Here is a 15,954-nt window from a genome sequence, read left to right as displayed (position 1 = left end):
TCAGCTTCGATATTCACACCTCCATATTCCTCCACTTCAAAAACCATATTCTTCGGGTTGTGTTGATCCATATCATGTGCTTCAGGGTGCTTGACCTATACAAAATTGATAAACATAAATAAACCATGATCATGATCTCATCATCAAGTGATTTCTTATGTATATAAATCATTAAAACGATATAATGAAAAACTTACCTATGGATGATAATCACATCCACCTTCAATGTGACCATGTAGCCTACAATGTTTCTTAGTTGTTTTGATTAGAAGTCATCTAGTCTTTAACCCCTTACAAATTTTGCAAGGACAATAACATTTTCCATCACCTTTTCTTTTCAAGTTAGACCACAATCTAGCAACTGTCTCCTTATTTTGTTGTTCGTTGATATTGTTTGACATGGTCTTTCTTCATAGGCAAAAAAATCGAGCTATAGAACTAGTTATATAGAAGTTGAAATGTTAGTTATGAAATCATGTTTCAGTATAATATACCAAATTAAATTACTTGAACATAGAAATTATGCAAATTGAACCAAAACAATTTAACTCTTCTTTTTCATCTCAAAACATATCTAATGGCTTTGTGGTGATTTAGACACAACTCCCAATGCCAAATGGGTGCATACCACTCCAAGGTATTGCATGACAACTTCAAGGGAACTCTTTTTCATAGCCAAACACCCTGCTTTACCCTCCCAACCACCCTAAAGGTCATAAAGTATCCTATTGTTGCAACGCTGTCCTATTAAGACAATCATGTATGCTTGGGACAGTCACACTTTCAAGGGACAAACCCCCTTCCCAATAATCCAAATTCTTATCACAAAGATTGTGAACCCCTTGTAATCTCTGTCGTGACACCAAACACACACAAACCCCTTGCTTACACCCCTTTCCACTTGGATTATTTCAACCCACCGCTGCATTGTTGCAGTCTAAATCACTGTCATTAGGCTAGTCATCATCTTCCTTCTTTGGCTTGGGTATTTGGCATTGCCAACCCTTGGGACATATTTGTGATGTCTTCACACACCCTTCTAGACTTCCACTAACTCTTCCAAAGCCCGATTCTTGCATTCAAACCACCCAAAACTCATCATCTCATTGTCTTATCAGACTGAGACACAAAAACTAGTCTCTCCAACACACTTTGCACATGTAGATTGCATCATGGAACCATACAAAGCATAAGGTATAAAAAAACATATGTACACAAGATTTTCCACCCATTGGTGGGGTTATTTAACTTGGAAATAAAACAAAAATCATTATTGTACAGACACTAGTTACCCCAATTGTAAGTTTGATAAAGATTCCTCAATGGTATATTATCTTTATACTAGCACATTCCTAGGAATGCTTGGTATGCGGATAGTGGGGCCTCTAGGCATATGTCATTAAATACTATATTTACTTTACCTTTTCAAATGAATTTTTTATAAACTATCAAAAAAATAACCATAGTAAATAATTTTATGTCTTTTGTATCAATAGCTTCATTAAATTTGAAATTAAGGTTTCAACTTTATTCAATAATTATATATTTCAAGTAATTCACATGCTCATTATCACTTTTCAAAAATAATAGAATAATAAATATTGTGAACTCTATGAAACTGTATACTTTTATACATCTTTCAAAGATCTTTTTATAACTGCTTTGATGCATTCCAAATGGATAGACAAACTAAAAAAATTAAAACATTGCTACATAAGAACATACCAATGAGTTTAGATGCCAAATATAATCAAAGATAACATTATTGAAATTCACCTTTTATTATGCCAAATATAATCAAAGAAAACATTATTTTATTGACAAAATACTTTCCTTCATGTCTTGTGATACTTAAGGAGCACTCAAATTTGGTAATGATATTATTGTACAAGAATTTAGCAGCAGTATATGTAATATAATCTTTGGCTGGTTTATTTTCTACCAATTTGGCTAAGTAGTCAACATGGGTAATAATGAATCTTTCTTTGGATAGCTTTGTTTAGCTCTATTTTCACCCTTTTCTTCATGTTAGGGTTTATGCAATATGGTCTTTTCCTATGTGGTTTAGTGCTCTCCTTTAGTTGTATTTTCATAGTGCCTACTTCCTTAATTCCCTTCATCTCCATGAAAGTTTAGGGGAATAGTTCCACAAACTGTGTCAATAATTCAATTATCAATACTACAACTAGTTCTTTCCTAATAGTCTCCTATTGTTGCCATTTTTGGGCTATCTGATATAGCTATGTTTTCTTCTCAGAGATTGAGTGGTTAATTATAATAGTGATTTTTAGAATCCTTCTTTACTTGTAATTGTCATTCTCCTTTTCCTACCTTAATATCTATTTTTGGATTTGCCTCTTCTTCATTCTATGACATCCTCTAATTCATTGTTGTAGCATTTTAAATTCACTCTTGCTTCTCTTTGTAACTCATCACTTTGGGTAGGTTGACTAGCTAGTTTTTGAAAGAATATCCTTGCATTTTCATATGAAAATATATATTGAGTGTCTTGCTCGCAAAAATTACATTTCTCTTTCTTCTCTGCCCAACATATAAATGCATGATGTCCCACTTTTCCACAGTGAAAACAATTTGCATCACTTCTTCTTCTATTGATTCAATCTCTTCATGTACCTCCTCTATAATTAGATTGTCTATTATCGCCATGATAACTTTGTTGTTAATTATTCAACATGCAATAGGAATTTTGGTTATCTTGCCAGTGTGGGATTTAGTATCCAACATTGCTTTTCTTATCCACATGATAGTTGTGATTATGACAATATTGATTTCCTCCATTTTAGATTGGAGGTTTTTCTTCAGACAATCTTCTGTTAGATGTATATTTCATTCTTGATACACATAGAATTCCATACTAATTTTATTGTAGCTAGTGTCTTCTTTGATATGTCCTTGGGGCATTCATTTTGGATATGCCCTTACCTATTACAGTATGTATACCAAATTTTCTTAGGCTTTTTAGGTTCACCGACCTTGTTTACTTGTTGTACTACTAATTTATGTACTTTTAGTTGTGAAAAAGATCATGACCAAGACAAATGGAAGAGCATGCACACCCATCTAGACACTCTAAGGGGTAATAAAAGGGGTTGGGAGGGTGAAAAGAGCTCATTTTCACTCTCTCATTTGGAGGAATTGGAGCTTTGGAGCAAGAAATACTTGGTAAGGATGGTACAAATTTCAAGGGAGAATCATCATGGTGAGCATGTGTAGAGCTATCGACTACCGAATGGCATAGGATCAGAGTTATGTACCCCGATACCCACTTGTCAATTTTTTAATTTGAGCATGCTTTGTTAGGATAATTTTGTTTGTTTTTGATGCATGTTGAGGGGTCAAAGTTAAATTTGTGCAATTGACTATGTTTTCTACGTAGTTGAATGAGTTATTACATATTTGGAGGCTAAAATTGTGCAATTAGAGCCTAAAACTGCACAATTGGGGCTTAGAAATACATATTTGAGGGCTTAACTGCACAATTAGGAGGGTAAACTACACATTTGACTTGGTCAAACTACAAAATTGACTAAGATTTTTTACTAGTGTTTGAATTAATTTGACTTGTTTTGAAAATGAACTAACATAGATGCTCAAGCACTCAATTGAGGTGCTCAGTTAGGGTTTTCGATACACATAGTTGCTTGGCTATAAGATATGATTGATATGCTTAGGGTTCGCATAATTTTACCCCATTGTATTTTAGGTTGATCTTCCTCCATTATAGACTTGAGAGAGTCATCCTAGATGCATGTCCCTACACCATCTATTGAGGACATGCGAGAGGGATTTCCTCTTGCACTTAGGACTGTATCGTATCACATATATCCCTGAGATAAGGGAAAATAGGGAACTTATCACATAATTATCTAAGTGATGGCACTCAAAGATATGCTCATTCCATCTACCAATAGGAGAGGTGACAATCACACTGGAGGATGTGTGGCATATACTAAGGATTCCAATTCATGGTGAGATATTTGTATACAATTCTTCGATAGGGAGAGAGGCTCTTTTTGGATATTTGAGGTGGATGCAGATAAGCTATGCATTGTTGATTGTGAAATATGATGGGAGACGATGGCGGCTCAACATTCAAGATTTGTGACCATCATTAGTGCAATGATAATGGGCTTGGTAGCACCAAAAAGGAGAGGACATAGATTCCTTATTAGATGGGGCCAAGTTCTAGAGCGTATGGTAATGGATGGGATAGTGTATACATAGGGGACCATGCATTCTTGGCATGTTGTATTTCCATCTACATCAGGTGGCATATGGGAGGGCTTTAACTATCAATTGTGGGTTGACCTTGCTACAAGTGTGGCCTTTTGAGCATATATCGGTTTGTTGACCTATACCAGATAGACAGTTGTGGCCAGAGTTACCTTATGTGTATTACTATGAGAGGGCACTATCACAGGAACCTTTAGTGATGCAGGAGCACCTGTGGTTCTTGGCAATCTTGCATCCACAAAAAACATTTTCTTTTTGTTTTGCTTTATGTTTTGTAGTTTCAATATTTCTTTCTACATTTCTTTGCATTTGCACACCAAACCTTGCGGAGCTGAATTTCGCTTGTGGACTTGTTCGTCTACCTTATCCTAAGTCTACGGGACGTTTGGATCTTTCTTCGGCAAGTTATTTCTTCTCAAATCTGGGATAGTTTTCTAGCTCAGAGCACCGAAACCGCCTGGACATATTTTGCTAATGGAGAATCTTGCAGATCATTTTCATATCTTGCATAGCCTAATTTTATTTCTTTCAACATTCCTTGGCTTGTACTCGACCTTCCTTTGGGTCTACACACCATTCTATGTTGTTTCTGGAGGGATTCCTTTGGCGGAGGCTGACCTGGTTGTTTTACACATTACATCTTCTTCATCGACATTTGTTCCCTCTTGGACTGACATGGATCATCTTTGAGCCATGAATATAATATAAATTAATGTGATCAAGCAGATAGACACAAGTTTTGCCAAGTAAGATAAAGATATAAGATCCAGAGTTGGCTCGCATACTTGTTGGAGCCCAGATACTGTATTTGAGCATGTTTATAATCAGGCTTGTGTGTGGAATATTGTAAGATTGCATGTTGTCAGCCAGTTGTAATTGAATTCATGATATAATACAATTCAGATCCAACATTGTCTCCATCGCATTGAGTTGTTTGTGTTGTGATTCATAGCTACACGATCCAGACTATCCTCTTCAAGGACTTACTCCTGCCATGACTACACCATTTAGGATATACATTGTACTAGAGACATGACCTAGACTACTTGAGAGATTTCACATGGAGATTATATAGAGATTACATTGATTGGTCGGATGATGATGAGAATCTCCCTTATTGTAGACAAGAGAGATACCTCATAAGCTAGATTATTTTGAGACAAAGGATCATTGAGGTTTAGTTGCTAGAGAGGGTATGATGATAGTTTGGGGAGTGACAAGATGTGGCTATAGGTATGGTATACTATGCGTGATCCAACAAAGAGGTTAGATATTAGGGACCAGTCATCAGGCCTCATGTAGCACATATAGAGTTTGAGTAGTTACAACCTAGATAGTGGGATGTAGGTCTGAGTGTTATAGATGTAGGCATGAAAACAACGTATGATAGGTAGTTTGTAGAGCATAAGCTAATTGCTTTAACAAATCTAGAGATTCTAGTTCTAAGGGTGGCACCAGGAGGGGGGAAGAGGAGAGGACAAGATGAGACAATGGTGAGTTGGAGGAGGATGAGGATGATGAGGATAGAGGAGATCATGGTGATGGATCAAGTTGGTGACATATAGGCTCCATAAGATGAGCCCATACAGGACAAAGTCGTGGGTGACAAGGTTGAGGATATTCCAGTTGATAGGACTATGAGGGATATAGTGAGCTATCAGAGAGAGCACATCTTAGGGATAGATAAATAGGTAGTAGATTTTTCAGGCAACTAGGACACCTTGGGATACTAAGAGAGCATCTTCTATTTCAAGTATGGAGAGACTAATAGTTGAGATGAATCAATGGAGTATAGAGAGGGATACACTATTGATAGAAAGGGATAGGTAAGTAGCAAAAAGAGCTTTATTGATAGCCTCTCAAGACACAACCTTAACCAGGGCACAAAGAGAAGATGGGGCTACCTAATATTTTATCTAGGGTATCATAGATAGTGGCATGGGTGTGATAGCATAGGAGCTAGGAGAGATAGGGAAGAAGGATAGATATTGGAGGGATTTGTATAGAGTGAGGTACTAGCAGAGAAAATAGCATCATCATATCGACCACAAAGCAAGTCACACAGTAGGAAATTTTTTTGGAGGACATAGAGTAATGCAAGGGTGATAGGGCTTGTGGGATAGGCATGACTAAGGACAGGAGGAGCTTCATCCTTAGGAAAAGATAGAGACCAGGAGGACTAAGGGAGAACCCAGTGATACTTTTGGTGATAAAGAAACTTGAATTTAATTGTGGACACTTTTTGAGATTATATCGAGCCTGTGAACTCCATTTGACATAGAAATTATGATATTTGTAATATAATACTTTTTGTAATGTATATGAGTTATAGTTTTTGATATTTCCTACATGATGCATTTATACTATATGCATGATGTACTTTGATGTGATAATGCTTATATGTACATTATTGGTTTTTATGTGATTATGGATGCTTATTATGATGCAATGATGTTATCATGATGTAACTATTTTATGTTATTATTGAGATGTATGCATTATTATCATGTGATGTATGAACTATGATACATATATATTCAATCCTATAGATTATGATACTAATTTGAATGCAGGATAAAATAATATATGCATTAGATGGATGGCTATGATATACATGTCCTATAGTATTTATGTCCTAACATGTTGTGGATGCATAATTCACCTAGTTTTGTATAGCAGAGTACAAAACCAAGAGGATGAGAAGGACTCACAAAAAAAGTGTTAATAAGAGACAAAAGTTAGATAGAGAAGAGTTAGTAATGATGAAAACTTGCTTTCATAAGTGCACTCTATCGTTGAAGAGATTTATTTGATATGGAAAGAGGATACATTACATCATTTCATATAGAGTCAGAGTGATAACACAATCCCTTTGCAAAAACATACATATTGCTGACAAGGAATGTTTCATTCCATATGAAACGTTCATGTATGTTAAGGGTCGAGGTATGTGTGATAGTCACTTAGTGAATGTACCAAGACAAACACCCAAATCAGACGTGCCTCAGAGTGTCATGAAAAAATCCCACAAACAGTAGACAAAAACAAAAGAACATGAAGCATCCCAACCACTCTCATCACTTGTGGTATCCATGACCAAAGATAAATGAATGAAAGATAAGACTCACTAAACCAAGTGAGTCAACAACCATTTTGATCATTGTTGTCAAATTTGATAGTTTGTGTTTGATAAGATGATCATGATGTCTAGTTTCAAGAATTAAGCACCTTGTTTAAGATGAACACAGTCTGATTTTCAGTATACCGTACCCTATATAAGACAAATCATAGTTTGGATAATGTTGATTGATTAAATGATTGATGTGACATGTTGATTTCCCGGATTGTTGACTCAATTGATAGTTTGTCTTTTGTTGTGTGATTTGTGAAGCGTAATGTTGTACATGTTTTTCATCTATTTTTGCTCAAATTTCTACCTCTTGGATGGGATAGTTTATTGATGGATTTTTAAAATGATTGTTTTTTGTTTGTTGATTGTTCTTCAAGTTTTAGGGTTTTGTGGTTATTTTAATTTTTGTGATTTCTCCGTAAACTTTTATGAATATTTTTTGGATTTGTTTTTCAAGACATTATATGGATGTTTTTTTTAATCTATTTTCAAGACATTTTGTAATTTTTTGAGGATTTTTTTAGGACTTTTTGCTATTTTTAAGAATTTTTTCAGGACTTTTTTCTATGTACATGTTGCTTCTTCCAACCTTGTTGCAAGAAAGATTCCATCTATTGATCATGGTAAGAGAATTGTCCCCAGTCTATGTAAATATATATACAATGGCCAAATATAATCAAATTGTCATATATACAAACTGGTTGCAAAAACAGAATGATAGTAAATAAATAACCAGTCTCAAGCCAAAAAGGGGTTGATGGAAAATGGATGGAAAATATATCACAAATGTGGATGGAATTTAGATAGAGTGACGAGAGTGACGATAGATGGCAGAGCAATGACTTGCTACGTGTGGCACCTGTTTGTCAGGTTTTCACTACAATACTTACTCAAAGCACTTGTTTGTTAGATTTTCACTAGTGGGTGAATGATTTCTCTTGATTGCTTTTTTTTTTTTTTTTCTCTTTCTTTATATATATATATATATAATCACGATCAATTTTTAATTTTTTGATATTTTTTCTATTTATATATTTTTAAGGATCATTTTTTAATATATTTTATATTTTCGCATGTATAATACTTACGGAGATACATGTTATTGACATGATTAGATAGTGGTTCTCCCTTCTATGTTGCAATCTAGTATGCCCCAAACCCATAAGTTGCAATGACTACATAGGGGCCTAGGCAATTGGGCTCAAATTTGTTGGACTTTTCTCTTTATTGGTGATTCCTTGGATTCATTATAAGGACTGTCTCTGATATGAAAGTGCCTACCCTTGAATTTTTTATTTTAATTTCTCTGGAGGTGATTCTAATATGCTTGCATGTGGACTAGAGTAGTCTAGTGGCACTCATCTAATATTTTTAACTCATGCAATCTAGATACTCTGAATTCTTCTTCATCAATTATGTGTCACAAGGAGACTCAATGAGGGGACCTTGACCTCGATAAGAAGTATGTACTCAACACCATAGACTAGGGAATAGGGGGTGGCATATGTAGAAGTGTGAATGTTAGTATGGTATGCCCATAAAGCAGGATTTGATTCCACATGCTAGTCACGACCAACATAATTGATAGTCTTTTTCAATATTTTTATAATGGTTTTGTTTGATGCTTCAACTTGGCCATTGTTCTATGGGTAATAAGGAGTGGAGAAGCAGTGTTGGATATGAAACTTTTCACAAAGTTCCCTAACATCTTGGTTTTCAAATGGATGACCATTATCAGTGAAAATAGCCAAAGGGACTCCATATCAACATATGATGTAATTCAGGATGAACCTGGAAATGTGTGTGTCAGTAATGTAGGTCATGAGAATGTCTTCAATCCATTTGGTGAAATACTCTATAGCAGCGATTATAAATTTATGGCCATTGGCATAGGTATGGTGTATCTTTCTTATGAGGTCGAGTCCCCATTAAGAAAAAGGCCATGGAGATATAATAGGTTGGAGCTCTTGCAGTGGTGTGTGAATAAAGTCTTCGTGCATCTGACACTTATAGAACTTCTTTGTAAAATTATGAGCCTATTGACACTTGTAGAACTTCTTTGTAAAATTATCCAGCTCTTTTCAGTTTCTTTGCTAGAATTATACCATTGAAATGACCCCCATAAACACCATTGTGAACCTCACGTAAAGCAATTTGTGCTTCGTTTGAATCAAGACACCTAAGGAGGGTTTGGTCAAAAGAACGATGGTAAAAGGTGTCATTGGTCATAACATATCTAGAGGCTTGAGGGATAAAATAGTGGCATTGGTTGTTAGAAAGGTTAGGAGGTAAGGTTTGAGACTTTAGGTAGTTATAAATATCTTGGGACCAACAATTTCAGACACAAGCTACAATTGTGGGAACTCAAAAGTAAGTATTAGCAGTTGTTCCACTAAGAACATACATTTATCAACATTTTGTGGGATATCAAGGATGGATATAATTGTCGCCATGGCATCTGCTAGTTTGTTTTGTAATTTTGGTACTTGACTAAATGTGATTGTAGCAAACCTAGTCTTGTAGAAATTGACCAATTTCTTGTAGGAGACAATTTTCTCATCCTTAGTTTCATAGTCATTATTTGCTTGTTGGATTACCAATTAGGAATCACCATACACATGAAGATTCTTGATATCCCATTGTACTACAATTGTTAGCCCTATGACTAAAGGTTCATATTTTTGCAACGTCATTTATGCACACAGAAGTGATTCTATATGATTTTGGAATTGCATCTCCTTGCGGAGTTAGAAACAAAATACTTGCCCCCGATCCATGCCTAGTGTGTGAGCCATTAAGGTAGAGTTCCCATTTAGTGGAATGCATTATATTAAATATGGAATCATCTAGAAAGTCAAATAGGAGTGGGTTATCATCTTGGACATGAGCTTTTGCATGTTGATATACTATTACTTGTCCTTTTATAGCATTTTGGTCCACATACTAAATATCAAACTCACTCAAAATAATCACCCATTTAGTAAGGCATCCTGTGAGAGTTTCTCTATTGAGTAAGTACTTTAGTGGATCTATCTTTTCTAGAAGCAATTTCTTGTGACTCAACATGTAATGTCTAAGCTTTTGGGTAGCAAAGATAACTACTAGGCATGCATTCTCAACAATAGTGTAATTCAATTCATAACTAACAAGAGTTCAGTTGATATAGTATATCACTCTCTCTTTTACTTCTTCATTGTGTTGTGCCAAGAGAGCCCCTAATGTTGTTGTTGATATGTATAAAATGAAGGGTTTACCTTCAATAGGAGGCATCAAGATTGGTGGAGATAATAGATAGTCTTTTAATTGTTGAAAAGCATGTTGACATTGATCGTTCTATTTGAAATTCATCCCCTTGTGAAGCAAATGTTGAAAGTGGTGACATTTATTAGCCAATAATGTTATGAATCTCCTAATAGAAACCAATATTCCCTAAATATTTCTCGGTTATTTTGGAATTTAAGGTGGAGGCATATCCATTATAGCCTTTATCTTTGTTGGGTCTACTTTAGTGTCACAGTGAGAAACAATGTAACCTAAAAATAATTTCTCATGTGACCCCAAAAACATATTTATTAGGGTTCAAACAAAGCTTATACTTTTCCATTCTGTCAAAGATCAATTTAAGGATACTTGTGGGTGAAAAAAAATGGCTAAGTACTCAGACTATAGACACAAGTTTCCATTCAGTAGTTATTTGAATTTTATTCTTCTAACTCATTTATTCATCAATCCAAGGACATGTAACTTGAAATGGGACTGCAAAGTATATGCACTAAGAACATATAGGAACAAGTCTGTCCTATTTTATACAATTGAAAATGATTAAACAATTGCTTTCAGAAAAGGAATTTACTTGAAATCATGACTCTAGGGATAACATTAATTTTTGCTAACAAAATGCCAATTCTTTAACTTGTATAGAAATAACTATTCTGCCCTGTCATGGTTGCAGGAATAGTCACAAAGTTACAGGTTGTGGCTACAGGAACAGACAATGAGCAAGTGAATCAAATAGAACTAAACAAATTAAGAAACAAAGTGCATAAAATACAACCATACCATAATTCTCACCAAGTGGGCCCCCTTGGATGAGTCTTCTGGAATAAGAACTATAATAGAAATTAACTGATTAAGCCTACGATCATATCATAAATGCCATATTAACTTGGAAAGTAGATTCTTTCCTTTATTCAGAAATCAACTTCAACAACATAATATTACTCTAATATTAAATCAGGAACTAACTAACATAGGAATGCACAAGGGATTTATAACATTCATCCTTAACAACAATCCAGAACATATGCTCCACTTCCTACTATCTAGGTGGGAGCTTTATTTAAAACTCATAAAATCTAGAAAAGCTAAGATAATCGTGATGCTTTTCCTTTTTTGAACATTTGTAGATATTCCCTATATCCTCTATAACATCCCTCATGACAACTATCAGTCTTTACTAATGGATCAGAATTAGTCTGCAGACTCCTTATTGAACAGAGACAGTAGCGAACAAGTCTTCAACAATTTTTTGAACTCTTCCTACCTTGTTGTCAATCCTTTGTCCACATTACCTTGTTGCTATGAATGAGACCTTGTTCCTTCATAAAGATAATTACACATAGTTGTCACACAAAGTTTAGAGCAAACATTCTATCCATACATCATGATCATTTATTTTGAACATATTCATTAGTCACAGATAAAAAATAGTAAATACTTATAATTGCATTTATAAGGTTCATGGTTCTGTCAAAATAAAGGTTTTAGCTGTAGATAATAAGACTTATCAAAACAAACATATAAGGTTGATTAAAGTATGTTTATGAAGTTCATCAACAAATACAAAAACCCCTTAAGATGGAAATCTATCTATAATCAACAAATACAAAAACCCCTTAAGATGGAAATCTATCTATAAAATAACCATAAAACTATGACTCATCACGCCCCCCAACTGAAGGTTTTGCTAGTCCACCAGCAAATATTCCCTCACTAGATGTCTTTTGATTTCCAATCCAAGTCAATAGCCTAAAGTTAGTAGCAGAAGTCTCCCCTCGTGTTTTAGCAATAGGGCTCTAGGAGAATCCCTAGTTCTCTTTGAGATTCTCCCATCTTTCCCATTCCTTTTACACATCATAATACTACAATTCCTCCCAGTGAGGAATAGGCCACCATAAAATAGGCAGTTGGAAGATCAAAGGAATCCACTTTTCCTATTGTGACAACCCCAAATGTATATATGTGGTTGCTTTCCTAAGTGTTACATGATAGTTTCTCAAAGAATGTGGCTCTACTTTCTTCATATCCTCAGGTAAACCATTCCATCTCTGATCCAGATGTCCATACACTATTCTTGCAGTTGTTTCTTCCTTTTGCTCAAATTTGGTGTGAACTTCTTCTCTTAATGATAAAATCCTTCTTTTAACCCCTAGATCAAAATTAAACTGGTTCCATCTATAGTAAATTTCATCTAGGTCCCCTACTTCAGCCCTTAGTGGTAATGGGACAATTTTTTCCATATCCATATATTCTCTAGCCTGTTCACCCCTCATATTTTCATTCTGAATATAGGACATAAATGCTCTGAGATGAACATCTCTGATAGAAAGAAGTGGATTCCACTGAGGTGTGTATGGAATAGCATAGTTGTGCAGATAGAATTCACAAAGTAAATTGTTTTTCTCAGGAGGAGAGGTTTTATAGGCATTGAAAAATTCATTGGGAGTCATTAATGATGAATTCAATCCTGATAGCTCCCTACCTATATTGTAGGAAATATGTAATTCCTTCAAATAAAGAGAATATATTTTTGTAGGAGACCTACATTCTATTACCTGAGGTAACAGAATAGCTAAATTATCTATCTTATCATCCAGCTTGTTTATTACTACACCTTTTTCTTGTAGTTTTGTTTACAATGCCTCCTTTTCTTTTTTCCATTCTTCCTTCTTATTTTCTAATAATTGTAATAATCCAAAAGCAATCGATCCCCAAGAAAAAGGTGGAACATGCACACTTAAATTATCTTTTGTTTGTTGTTCTTCCTGATTCACTTTCTAAGTAGCCTTATCCAAATTTGCTAACCCAGTTGCAACAATTCTTTCATTATCAGGCTTATCCTGACTGGTTTGTTGAGGTCTAGAAGTGTTATCACCAATGTTTAAATCAAAGTTTAAATTAATTTCTCTGAAATGTCTCGGCACTTTGTCTTCCTCATCTTTTGCTTCTTCCTCTTCTTCTTCCATTTCTTCTTGTTCATCCTCTACTTCTTTATGTTCTTCCTCCTAATTAGTCCAAGCCATGTTTTGAATTTCATTCTTTGTTTCATTCAATTTTTCTCCTCCCAATTCTTGATTGTCTCCTGTGTTAGTATCCACTTCTTCTTCTAAGAACTCTTCTAAATAATAAATTTCATTTTTTTTCTCTTCTTCTTCACTAGGAGAGGAGGATTGAGACAATATCTTAGGAGAGTCTTCTCGAGGAGATTTTTCCTCATCAGATTCTAAGCTCGGAATTTCAATTCTTTCTCTTGCAGCTACTTTCCCTTTAAACTTCTTTTTCAGCCTATGACTAGTTCTTTTAGGCCTCTTTGCTGCAGAAGGTCTTTCCATTTCTTTCCTTTTTCAGGTAGATGATCCATCTTATACTACAAAGTTTCCTATTTTCCGATTTCTTGCAAAGGTTGTAGGTCTCTTTGCTTCTTGCTTTTTAGAAAATTTTCCCTCTTTCTTCTTCTTCTGAACCCTAGTTCCCAGACCTAATTTTTCATTATTTCTACTCTTGGATGAGGGTTTCTATTTTTTAGGAACTTTCTGAGTGACTTTTTGAGTGGCATTTTCATCCTCACTGGAAGAATTTTCATTATGATCCTTGGTAGGTCTAGAGGATGAAGCCTCTTTAGCTTTTCCAAAACTAGAAATTTGCCTTAATGGACGAGCTCTGCTTATCGCCAGAAAATCCACCCACTACATCCCAGGGTTTCTTTCTACTAGGGATTTTTGAGCTAATAGTTGAATTAAGCAATGGTGAGACACAGATTGAAGGTTACCTTTTTGTACCTTAGATGCCATCTACTTAATTATATTGTAAAGGAAATTTGGAACATTCATCCGCCTACCATGTCTTAAATGATATAACAATTTGAAATGAACAAAATGAAATTGAGATTGTCTCCCTTCACAAGTAATGTACTTAATAATATAGGTTACCCTATGAGCCCAGAGAGGTGGAAGAGACAACCTGTTAGTTCCTTACTTAGTGACATTCAAAGGAGGGTCACCATGCTTTGTAAATTGTGCTCTGGCAGACCTGACATCCTTGGTTTCTTGAAATGGTTCATCATCCCTAGGAAACCCAAAAATTTGATCAATACGTTCCTCTATAATAGGAATCCTCAACCCTTTCACAACAACTATATCATCCTTCAAAGATTGTGCAAATTTGAGGGCTACATTATCATCATAAATATACAATTTTAAGAAATAATCTAACCACCCACATCCTTTATACAAAGGTTCACAATCCTCATCTTGTAATATCATAGTGTGGTATGTAGGTTCTCTCTTAATAGGGGAACCTCCCATTACTGCAACTATTACTTTCTTCAAGAAAATCTCTTTTTGTGAAACCCGAAATATGAAGCTTTCTACTTTCAGACATCAAGAGAAAACACTGTGTACTAGGCAGGCTTCCAAATAGAACAGGGTTTTAAATAGACTCAACTTGAAAGGAAAAAGTTTTAAAATTTTCCAAATTAGGAATAAACTAGACTTTAATAATGGTAGGTAAAACTAACTTATTCCTTTAACCTGAGCTAACATGCTTATTCAAATTTGTACAGGTCTAATAATGGCAATACCTTATCTCACAATCAATCCCCCCCCCACCCCCAACTAAAGATAAATGTAGTGTCCACACATGTGTAAGGGTAGTAAATCAGAATGCAATCGTAATTATTTAAAATTTGAATGAAATGACGAAAAATATGAAGCAAAAAGTCATAATCATGAAAGTGTAAATATACTTATGTGCTTTGTGATGGGATACAGGGCAAAATTATTGTTGAAATGCTCATAGAAGAATTATGGTAGCAGAATTGAAATGAAAGACAAGAAAGCAAAATGAGATGTAGATGACGTGGAATGAAATAGTGAAATAAACTCTAGGTGGACATGGAGTGTTTATTATGATTTTTGACAACTTTCATCAATGAAATGGTGGACCTGGAGGCTCACCTTCATTGGCTGCAAGAAGAGTTGGAAGTGGTTGAAACTGTTAAAGAAACTCTTCCTTATTGCTTGGTTTATGATATAGGCGAAGTCGATGGCCATTGACAAGCAGTTTGAATCATGCATTATCAATAGTGGCCCACTTGATTGTGCCATTATCAAACACTTGTTCAATTTCATATGGGCCTAGCCACCTTGTTTGTAACTACCCAAGATTATCCTTAAATATTGAATCATACAATAAAGCCCAGTCCCCAGCATGAAATTTTTTAGGTTTGATGTATTTATCATGCCACTTCATGCGATGTTGTTGGACTAAAAGTGTATTCTGCAATGTTGCTT

The sequence above is a fragment of the Cryptomeria japonica genome, chromosome 5 (genome assembly GCF_030272615.1).
Source record: "Cryptomeria japonica chromosome 5, Sugi_1.0, whole genome shotgun sequence".
NCBI lineage: Eukaryota > Viridiplantae > Streptophyta > Pinopsida > Cupressales > Cupressaceae > Cryptomeria > Cryptomeria japonica.
The sequence above is the reverse complement of the archived record's forward strand: the minus strand, read 5'-3'. Positions refer to the sequence as shown.